Here is a 10,028-nt window from a genome sequence, read left to right on the forward strand (position 1 = left end):
ACTGTTTCCAACGTTCATAAACTACCAAACTACCATCAGAGCTATTTCTCCAAGCATAAAAGGGTCTTCCAACGGTTAGAAATCAATTCTTTGGAAGTTTTGGAAGAGATTTGAGTCATATAGAGCTGAAAAACTAGAAAATCTCCTCTGCACCTTTCTACACTTAAACGTCAATCTTTTGTATTTGTATTCTGCACTCAACCTTGTACCATTTAGATCAACTTTGTGATCATAAGTACTTTCTTTTTCTTCTCTTCTTGTATTCTTAGAGTGAGAGAGTCACTCTAAGTGGTTGTTTCAAGGTAGGTTTGCTTGAATGTGTTAAGCTTTTAACTTAGCCTCGAAAAGTTAGGTGTTGGGTTTTAGTTTAGCCCGTGAAAACTATTGTGAAAGGTTTTGGCTGAGCCTGGTAAAAGCCATTGTAAAGCTTGGTGAAAGCTTGTGAATTTCACCGATTCTTAGTGGAATTGTTTGAAAAATCCTTGGTTGGATAATCAAGGTAGTGGATGTAGGTGTTGGACCGAACCACTCTAAATTCCTGCACTTTGTCTACTCTGTTTTTATTTTTTTTGTTCTAAAAATTAGTTCTTCATCTTGTTAAGAGCCGATTTGTACTATTCACCCCCCCTCTAGCACATATAATTCGGACCAACACTTGGGTGGTTCCAAGATTCTAGTGTAGTGCTTTCACTTTGACAAAGATTTAGCCCACCTTTCGATCAGAACTGGGCAAAGTGGTAAACATCAAAGTTTTAGCCCAGCCTCTTACCTTTCTAATGACCTAAAAATCATATAAATTGGAGTCTTATAGTGGGAGTTATGCTTGAAAAACTGAATCATATGCAAATTGAGACTACCTCTTCGCTGCAACGAGAAAACCCTCTGTTTGCTTGTCTTGTCATTGCTGAAATTTTCATTCTATTAAACTTCATGGTTTATCATGGATCTTGTAACATTAAGGGATTAAACATTCAAAGTTTGGGATGAAGGGTTTTAACCAAAAATTAGACTAAATTGCATGGTTTATCATAAGTGCATCATGTTTTCTAAAACATTCATTGTCGTTGCTTGTTCCCTTCCTAAGTTCATTCACTGGGTTTATACTCACATTTTTAAAACTTCATGTTTTCAGATTCGGAGGTAGTTGGGACCTAGATTGAGTGTCCACGTATGCTCGTCTTTTTGGTAGGTACTATGGCATCTCAGTAGCAGTACCTTCACTTAAAGTCACTCCGTTGACGGTTGAGAGTCTTTCCTCTATGTACACGTATATGTAATGTAAACTACTAGGAGTCATGTTATAAATGAAGTATGTATCTGTTGGATTGATGATGATGCCCTTATGAGATGGCAATGAATGACAGTACTTTAAGATAATACAAATATGAATATTCGATTGCTATAAAATTTTACTGAAACATTTACCATTGAGAATTACAACACATGGTTTTAAATATGACGGATGGAATGAGGAACAGGATCTCATAAAGAGGCTTGCTTAGGCCTAGTGGGGTATGCCCATTGAGCCCATGTGCTGGTCATGGCTCGTGATTTGGGCTGTGACAACTTTGACCAAGTTAATGGCAAAATTACCATTTTGCCCTTCAAGGTTTTCCCCTTTTTAATTAAGTCATCCCACAATCTTTTAATTCCAATTTCTTTCTATTTTTTCTCCTTAACACTGGTACCAATAAAATATCAAGTTTACACTTCAACGCGGTATCCCTATAATATTTAAATATATACTTATCCCTGCTAGCTTTATTTAATAAAGACACGCGAGCCCTACTAACGTCATTTTTCTCCGAAATTTGCTCATTCTTCTTCTCCCCCACTTAGATTGACCATATATTCCTCCTTCATGACCAATTTTGACATCGTATAAAATATTATTTTATTCCAAAATTTTTCACGTGTCTCCTTGGTACCTAAAATGTCTTATTATGCCTCGATTCACTTCTGAATCACTTTTTATCTTACTAATTTATCCTCAATAAAATATTATTATCTAATGGTTATTCCCTCGCGTGCGGATTATTTTACTCTAGAATATTTCTTTCATCCGTCACCGCTCTTTGACTCTTAAATTCACGTCAATTAGCCCTTCGTCTTATTAATACGGTTAAGTTGACTACTATACGAGGGTACAGAGTATTACACATAATCATCCTTATACTTTATAATCACAATAAAAAAACATAGAAATAAATGCAAGCACAATATCACTTGGTAATCTTGTGTGTTATTTGAGAAAAGTATCAATTAACTCACTTAAAGTGCTAGACTTAAAATATTTGGCATTACTTTATTTCAATTTAGTGTCTAAGAAATACCCATTTTCAAAACACTTAAAGTAAACCTTTCACTTCTTATTTCTTATTAGAAATTCATTGAAATAAATCTTTCCATTTCTTTTATTTTAAGACTGTCCATTTTTAATTCTTTCCATAACTAAAACTCCTTTCAATTTTGGAAACCTTTTTATTTTAGGTAAACTTCCTAAAATATATCTAAGACAACATCTTAATTTCTAACATTTAGAACATGGATTAGTTTCCTAAATTGTATCTTATTCAAATTACCTAAATGGTAACTTAAAAAATTTTGGAAACTTCTATTCAAACCAAAATTTTAAGGAAAGTTCAATGTTATCAAATAATTTTTGAAATCCCTTTTCAAGTGGGAAACAATTTCCTATAAATATCCCAAATTAAAATGCTAACCATAATTTTAGGAATTCACTTTAAGTAGGAAGCAATTTTCTATTCTTTATGAATAACCCAATTAAAATGCTAACCATAATTTTAGGAGTTCACTTTAAGTAGAAAACAATTTCCAATTCTTTATGAATTTTTCAAAACTAAAATAAAAGGGCATGTAATGTCACTAAATTAGCTATGACCTTTAAAGGTATTTTAGGCAACTACTGCCATCGTATTAATAGGTTTAAGTGCTCTTAAAATTCCATAAATTGAGTCAAACTCTTGAACATAGATGCTAAAAATTTTTAGCTAGTATGTTTAACAATTAAACACAAAAATTCACAGAGAATTAAACCATTAAAAACTGATCATAGTTGCTCAAAATTTTCTACATTGAATCTTTGTTGTTTTGAAACCCAAAAACATGATTTTTTTATGAACCTATTTAAACCAAATCAAGTCTAGTCGAATATATGAAATAATTTAATTTGATAAAACTAATTTTTAATTATTAAAATTTGCTTATAATACTTGCCCAATACAAGAAAATTAATCGGTACACTAGTCTCTAAAAATAACTCAAGATTCTTTTGTGTTAACTTGGCTTTGCAAGCCTTTTAATCCATTCATTAATTCTTCAATTAAACATGATTTTAAATGTGATACCCCATATTTTGAAACAGTGATTAATAAAGTTGATCAGATGGAAATTGAGGTCAATTATAATGTTTAAAAGTGATGAAAGATGAAAGGAATAGTTTAGGATAAAATATTCCGCACGCGAGCAAATAATAAAAAAATAATAATATTTTTATCAAAAGAGAATTTGTGAGGTATAATAAGGTATTTTAGGTACCAAGGAGAGAAGAGAAATTTTTTAGAATAAAATAATATTAAAATATTAATATTTAACTGGATGTCGAAATCAAAATCAGTCATGAAGAAGGATCATATGGTTGATCCAAGTGGGGGAGAAGAAATACAAATAAACTTTTGGAAATGAGCGACGAAAGTGAAATACACGTGTATTGNAAGACTATATGACTAATCTAAGTGGGGGAGAAGAAGTAAGAAAGAATTTTGAAAAAAAATGACATAAGTAGGGCCGGTGTGCCTTTATTTAATAAAGGAAGAAACGGTAAGTGTATATTTAAATATTATGGTAATAACGCGTTGAAGTGCAATTTTGATAATTTAGTAGTACACGTACAGAGGAAGGAAGATGGATGAAAATTGAAATTTTTAGATGTATTAAAAGGATCAAATTTAAAGTATTAAAGTTGAAATATTATGTAGAGAAATTAAATGGAAGAAATAAAATAAATGAATGGTAAAAATAATAATACAAGTATGTATAAAAAAATAAAAAAAAATAATATAGGAGGACCAACATGGGCAGCTTCCCATGTGGTCAATAAAAAGAGTAAAAAAAAAACTCTTTATTTTATTTCATGGAAGGGGGCCGGCCATGTGGAACAAAATGAAAAAAGGAAGAAAAATGTGAGGGGCCAGCCAAGTTGGAATAAAATGGAAGAATAAAAATAATATATATATATATATAGTATATATATAGTATGGGTGAATAAGTAAAGTGAAGAAGACAAGATGAAAGAGAGAAGTCGGTTAGTGAAGAGAAGAAAAAGAAACAAGAAGAAGGCTTGAGCAAAGAGAACAAAAAGAAAGGAGAGAAAGGTCAAACGGTGAGGGAGAAGAAAAGAAGAAAAGGAAGGTGAAAGACTTGAGTTGAGGGGGGGCGATTTTGCTATCATTTAAGGAGGAAAAGAGAGCAATTTTTCTATCCATTTAAGGGGTGAGAGGAGCAGATTTAGCTGCTGATTTTGGAGGCTGAAAAGTGCAGTTTTGCTGCTAGTTTTGGAGGCTGAGAAGTGCAGATTTTTTAAGCTGATTTTGAAGGTTGTAAGGTGCGGTTTTGGTTGTTAATCTTTGTTGTTTTGGCTACTAATTTTTGAAGGGAAAATAGAGCAGCTTAACTATTGATTTTTGAAGAAATAAAGTAGCTTAGCTGCTGATTTTGAAGTCAATATGAGCAGCCTTAGCTGCTAAAAAATTATGGTTGAAAAAGCTAGAAAGTGTGGCCGACGGTGAGAGGGAGAGAGAGGAAGAAATTTGGGATAGCTTGTGCATGTGAGAAAAGAAAAAGAAAGACAAGCAAGGGCTATCGGACGGTGGAAGAAAGAAAGAAAAAAAGAAAAGAAAAGAACAAGAAAGAAAAATGGGCATGGCCCAATAGAAAGAAGTTGAGGAGAGATCATAAAAGAGCCCAATAGCCATAAAGGAAGCAAAGCCCAAGAGAGAATAAAGGTGGAAAAAATTGGATTTGAACTAATCTAGTCCAAAAAGGTAAAGAAATTTTCTTTGCTTTTATTTGGCCTATTATGAAATTGTATTATTTTAAGTTAGCCATTTGTTTAATTAAATTTTTTATTGTTAGTGATATGAATTAAATTTAAATTACTTTAATACAACATTTAAATATTTTATTAAGAGGTGTCATAGGACTAAAGTAAAGAAGAAAATGTGAAATTTACGAATAGTGCTCCAATGAAGTTAAGAAATTTTAAATGATTCATTGTGAAGAATTATTGATGTCAGAGGAATTTAGATGCATAATTTGGTTGAGAATGTTAAGTTGAATGGTAAAATATTGGAAGAAATGAGGAGAAATAATGTAGATTTATGATAGAATGAGAGAGAGAAGTGGAATTGATGCACTAAGTATATTGGATTTAAATTGTTACTAGGAAAGTTTGTTGTGGAAGCGTGCCGAACGACGTAAGTGACTGGCAAATAGGAATAATTATACTAGTACGAATCAATAGCGATGAAGAAATCTCGCTATTGTGAAGTGAGTAACCTTATCATCATTTTAAATATCTAAAGTGGTCTTTTTATTCGATTTTGTGAATTTTATGGAAAATGTGTTTAAATAAAATGAATTTATAAATTGTCTTGAAATTGAATGATGACTTTGAAAATAGAGTAATTGGACACCACTTGATATATTGTAAATTTATGAATTTAATTTATTGGCTTATGGCAATATTGGCATGAATGGTTGAATTGCTAAATGTGCTGAAAATGCATGAATTATTGATTTACCTTGAGAGGCTGTAAAATAAAATAATTGCCATGACATGCTATTGCAAATTTTATTATATGGTGGGTTTAGCTTGCTGCAGTGGCCGGGTTCTGTAGACTAGCCTATTAGAAGGGCACGAAAACCAGTTATATTCATACCTCGGTCAGAGAGGCGCATAGGGTATCTCCTGAGGTATGGTTAGAGTTCACGTCACGCCAAACCACCTCGTGATGATGAACTCCGCTAATGCCAAGGAACAACTATGTTTTCAAAACGAAATAAAAATATGTTTTACGTGTATACGAAAATTTTAACAGCCTTGGCGGGCTTGAGTGTACGCCTTTTATCAAGGTGTCATCGAGTACTATTTGATGGCATGAGCCAAATGTTTATGAAAGTCATAAGTCTTAATGAGAAATTAAATAAAATACAACCGTTTGCATGGGTTGGGATGAATTTTTAAGTTGTGAAATACGTAATGTTATGGGATATTTTGATTGTCTCCTTTTACTCGGCTTTAACTAATTTAAATGATGCTTGTTTACTCACTAGGATTTTATAATCTCACCACCCTCCTTTCCACCTATTTCAGGCTCAGAATAGACTGTAGATAGCTGGTATCATCGAGGACTACAGTTGGACTTGCATCATCCAAAAACTATAGGTTCATTTCTTTTTATACTTTTGGTCATTCGTGGGCTCACGTGTCACTGTAAATTAAATTTTATACTTTGGTTATCTGTATTACAGTATGTATGAATTTATTTAGCTTTTACACTACAAAAATTATTTACCGGTAACTGTATAAATATTATTTTATAAGAAAATAGAAAATTTTATTGAATATTTTTGTTATATTCAAATAGATAGAGTTTCGCTTTAAATGAATGTTTTAGACATCTAAATTTATTTTTGATTATGAAATATGTGTTTTTCACTCGTATACGACATTTTTAACTGGTTTTGAGATTTGTGAGGAAAAATGACCAAATTGCCCTTGTGAGACAAAAATTATTTTTCTATTGTTTTGATTTGGAAATAGTTTATAACCTATCAAAACATGTTATTTTACAACTGTTGATCACAGGGGAGGTGAGAAAACTGATATTAAAGCCTTGTGAGATTTCGATCGGCATTTCAGGCAATGAATGTCTATCGGGACATCGCGACAATGGTCACGGGCTTGAGGAGAGTACCGGGTCGTGACATTAAACCTTTTAAAAACATGCTTTAATGAATTAATAACATGCTGTCCAAATTTGAATTAAAATAAAAAACAAATTTTAAAGAAAACCCTCAAAACTGATATATACCAAATCAATACACAAATCAATCCTATTAATTCTCACCAAGAATCAAGCATGCGAATTACATGAAAACATCAAACAATGGCTCTAATACCACTACTGGGATTAGACGTCTTGCTCAAACATGAAATTAATCAATAAATTAGAAGCATAATATAGTAAAAAATTAAAATATACATTTAATTAAAGAAATAGTTGAATTCCTTAAGATCAATTGTTTGTGTTTTTCATGCAATTTTCAAATTAGTTATGAACACTCTTAAGTTCATGTATTACATGTTAAAATTCTGCAGCTGAAATCTTTGCTTCTTCACCTTTAGGATTTGTTAAATCTTCAGCCACACATGTGTTTGGCTTTTCTCAGTAATTCACACAATGACCGAATAAGACCTTCTCAAAGGTAGTATTTATTTTACTTATGCTAGCAAGTTTTATTTTTAGAAAAACCAGAAGATCAAAAATCTTAGTCAAACCCTATTTTTTTCAAAGAAAGAAAACTTATTTTTCTTTTCCTATTTTTTTTGAATCAGCTAAAAAGTGGCTTAAGGCTTAGAGCTTTAGTTGGCTAACATAACATATTTATATAGCTAAACTAAGTTGTAACCTTAGATACAACATTTGTATTTTAATTCAATTAAGACCTTGTGAAGTTAATTTATTTTTTCACTTTATTTTCGTTTATTTCAATTAAGTCAAACTTAATTAATTATCCTTATTTGATCTCGATCATGTTACTTAATGTTTGTGACACATTAGGCTTCCAACATGTTGGCAATATATATAAATCATAATCAAATATCAATTTAATAATTGATTTACATTTATAGATCATAAGTTGTATCTAGCAATACATCATGACCACTCAAATATTAGAGAGTCAATTAAAGAATTTAACAAAACCTTTTAGTGATCAGCCTCTCAATGCAATATGGTCCTTTCATCAAATATTCCGGATATGTCATAAAGCATGGCTTTATGTCTATTTATGACATTTTATATTAGTTCTCATAATTTATGACTAATCTTATGAATTTAGGAAACTACCTTTCCTCAAATTCATCATGCTTTGGCCAAAAACTTTACACAAGTTAATCTATAATTGAGAACATGTGAGATACATCCCCTCATATGACTTGGGGTGATGAATCCTTTCTTGAAAACTCATCCACCTTGGTGTGCTTCATGGCACATTCAAAAACACCCTGTTTAGGCATCTGGTTGCCTCCAGACCCATAAGGGTGAAATCAAAGTATGTCATTCCTCATACAATATGACTTGGTGTCTCAAGTCCAAGGATTAGTTGCACAACTATCACATGAGAACATATTCCATAGACACTTGAGTGAAATATCAAATGGAGTTCTTATAACGAGTCATGTTTAGTGAACTTGTTCTCTAACAAGCACCCACATGCCATCCTCAAGTATCACATATATTTCAATCTATCAGATCAAATGCTTACTTTCCAAGTAAGGAAGCTTAACATGTACCAGTCTTTGAGCATTATTAATACCCTATCTTGAAAATACAATGACCAGGAACTACTTTAGGAAATATGGTTTTGATGCACAGAGATCTCATAATTGTAACAACTTTACAATTCTCTTGCAAGACCCTTATGTTCCATGGGCTTCATCTAATTAGTATTCAATAACTGCTTATCATTACGTTAACATGAAGGAAAACCTTAATCACATACAGTTATGTGATTAAGTATGCATTAAATGACAATATATATTCTTTAACCAATCCAACTGTCTCAAGGGCATATGCCAACATAAAGTTCATATTTTAAATCATAAATAATGTAATAAAATCTATAATTAATAAAAAAACCACAAATATAAAATAATTAAATCGTTGTAAAGTCAAAACAAATTCCAAAATCAGCAAAATTAGCTTGTTAAACATATTTCATAATATCCTATCAAAACTAAGCATAAAATTATCAAATAAAACCTAATGCATGCAAATCTAATCAGCTAAACATTAAGAAAAAAAAACCTAAAACATACTAAAGACGCTCAAAACATAATTTTAAAAATTGATATAAACATGAAAATCAAATTAAAAAAAATAAAGCATGAAAAGATTATAACGAAAGTAACCTAAACTTTTTTTTTTTGCCAAGAAACCAAAGTAACCTACGCTTGCATATCTAGACTGGATCAAAATTAAAAAAAAAAACGTATTAAGAACAGTGAGTAGATATGTTAAACAAAAAAGATTAAAAGTTATATCATAATTCATAACATAAATCCAAATTGAAATAAAAAACCGAAGGAATTCGATAGAGTTAATAAATAAACATAAAATATGTAATAAACCAAAGCTAATCTAAAATGAATGAAACCATTAAAACCAAAACCAAATCAAAGATGCAATGATAGTATAGTTGTATGCCTTTAAGCTAATCGATTGGTTGTGTAGAGATACATCTTGTATTTAAGCATTTATTATATATAAAACGTATTATTTATTTCCAAAAAAGTTATGAATGTTGATTAATTAAAATGAAGACCATGGAATGTTATATGCTTTGCAAAAGGTATTATAAAAGATTATAACTATGAGAACCTTATTGCATCAAAGCATTATTCCTAAATAGCTCCTAGTCAAAGTTATATCAAGAAAAGTGGATATTGGTAAAATATAGAGATCGTCACATAATTATATTCCTCACTTATGCAGTGGGCAATTAGTCTTTGGGTACACAAACCTCAGACAAAAATTTATATGGAACCATGTGACTATGCTGGACACAACCCAGAAAGCTGAGGACCTAGATAAACTTAGGACTCTAATACTAACTTTATCACGACCTAATCAAGCCATGTTCAATGCAAAGATTGGGCAAGCAAGCCCACCAATACCAAGCAAGCCTCAGAATCTGAAAAACGAAAATTAGAAATAATCAAA

Source organism: Theobroma cacao, chromosome 1 (assembly GCF_000208745.1).
Source record: "Theobroma cacao cultivar B97-61/B2 chromosome 1, Criollo_cocoa_genome_V2, whole genome shotgun sequence".
In the NCBI taxonomy this organism is placed as follows: Eukaryota; Viridiplantae; Streptophyta; class Magnoliopsida; order Malvales; family Malvaceae; genus Theobroma; species Theobroma cacao.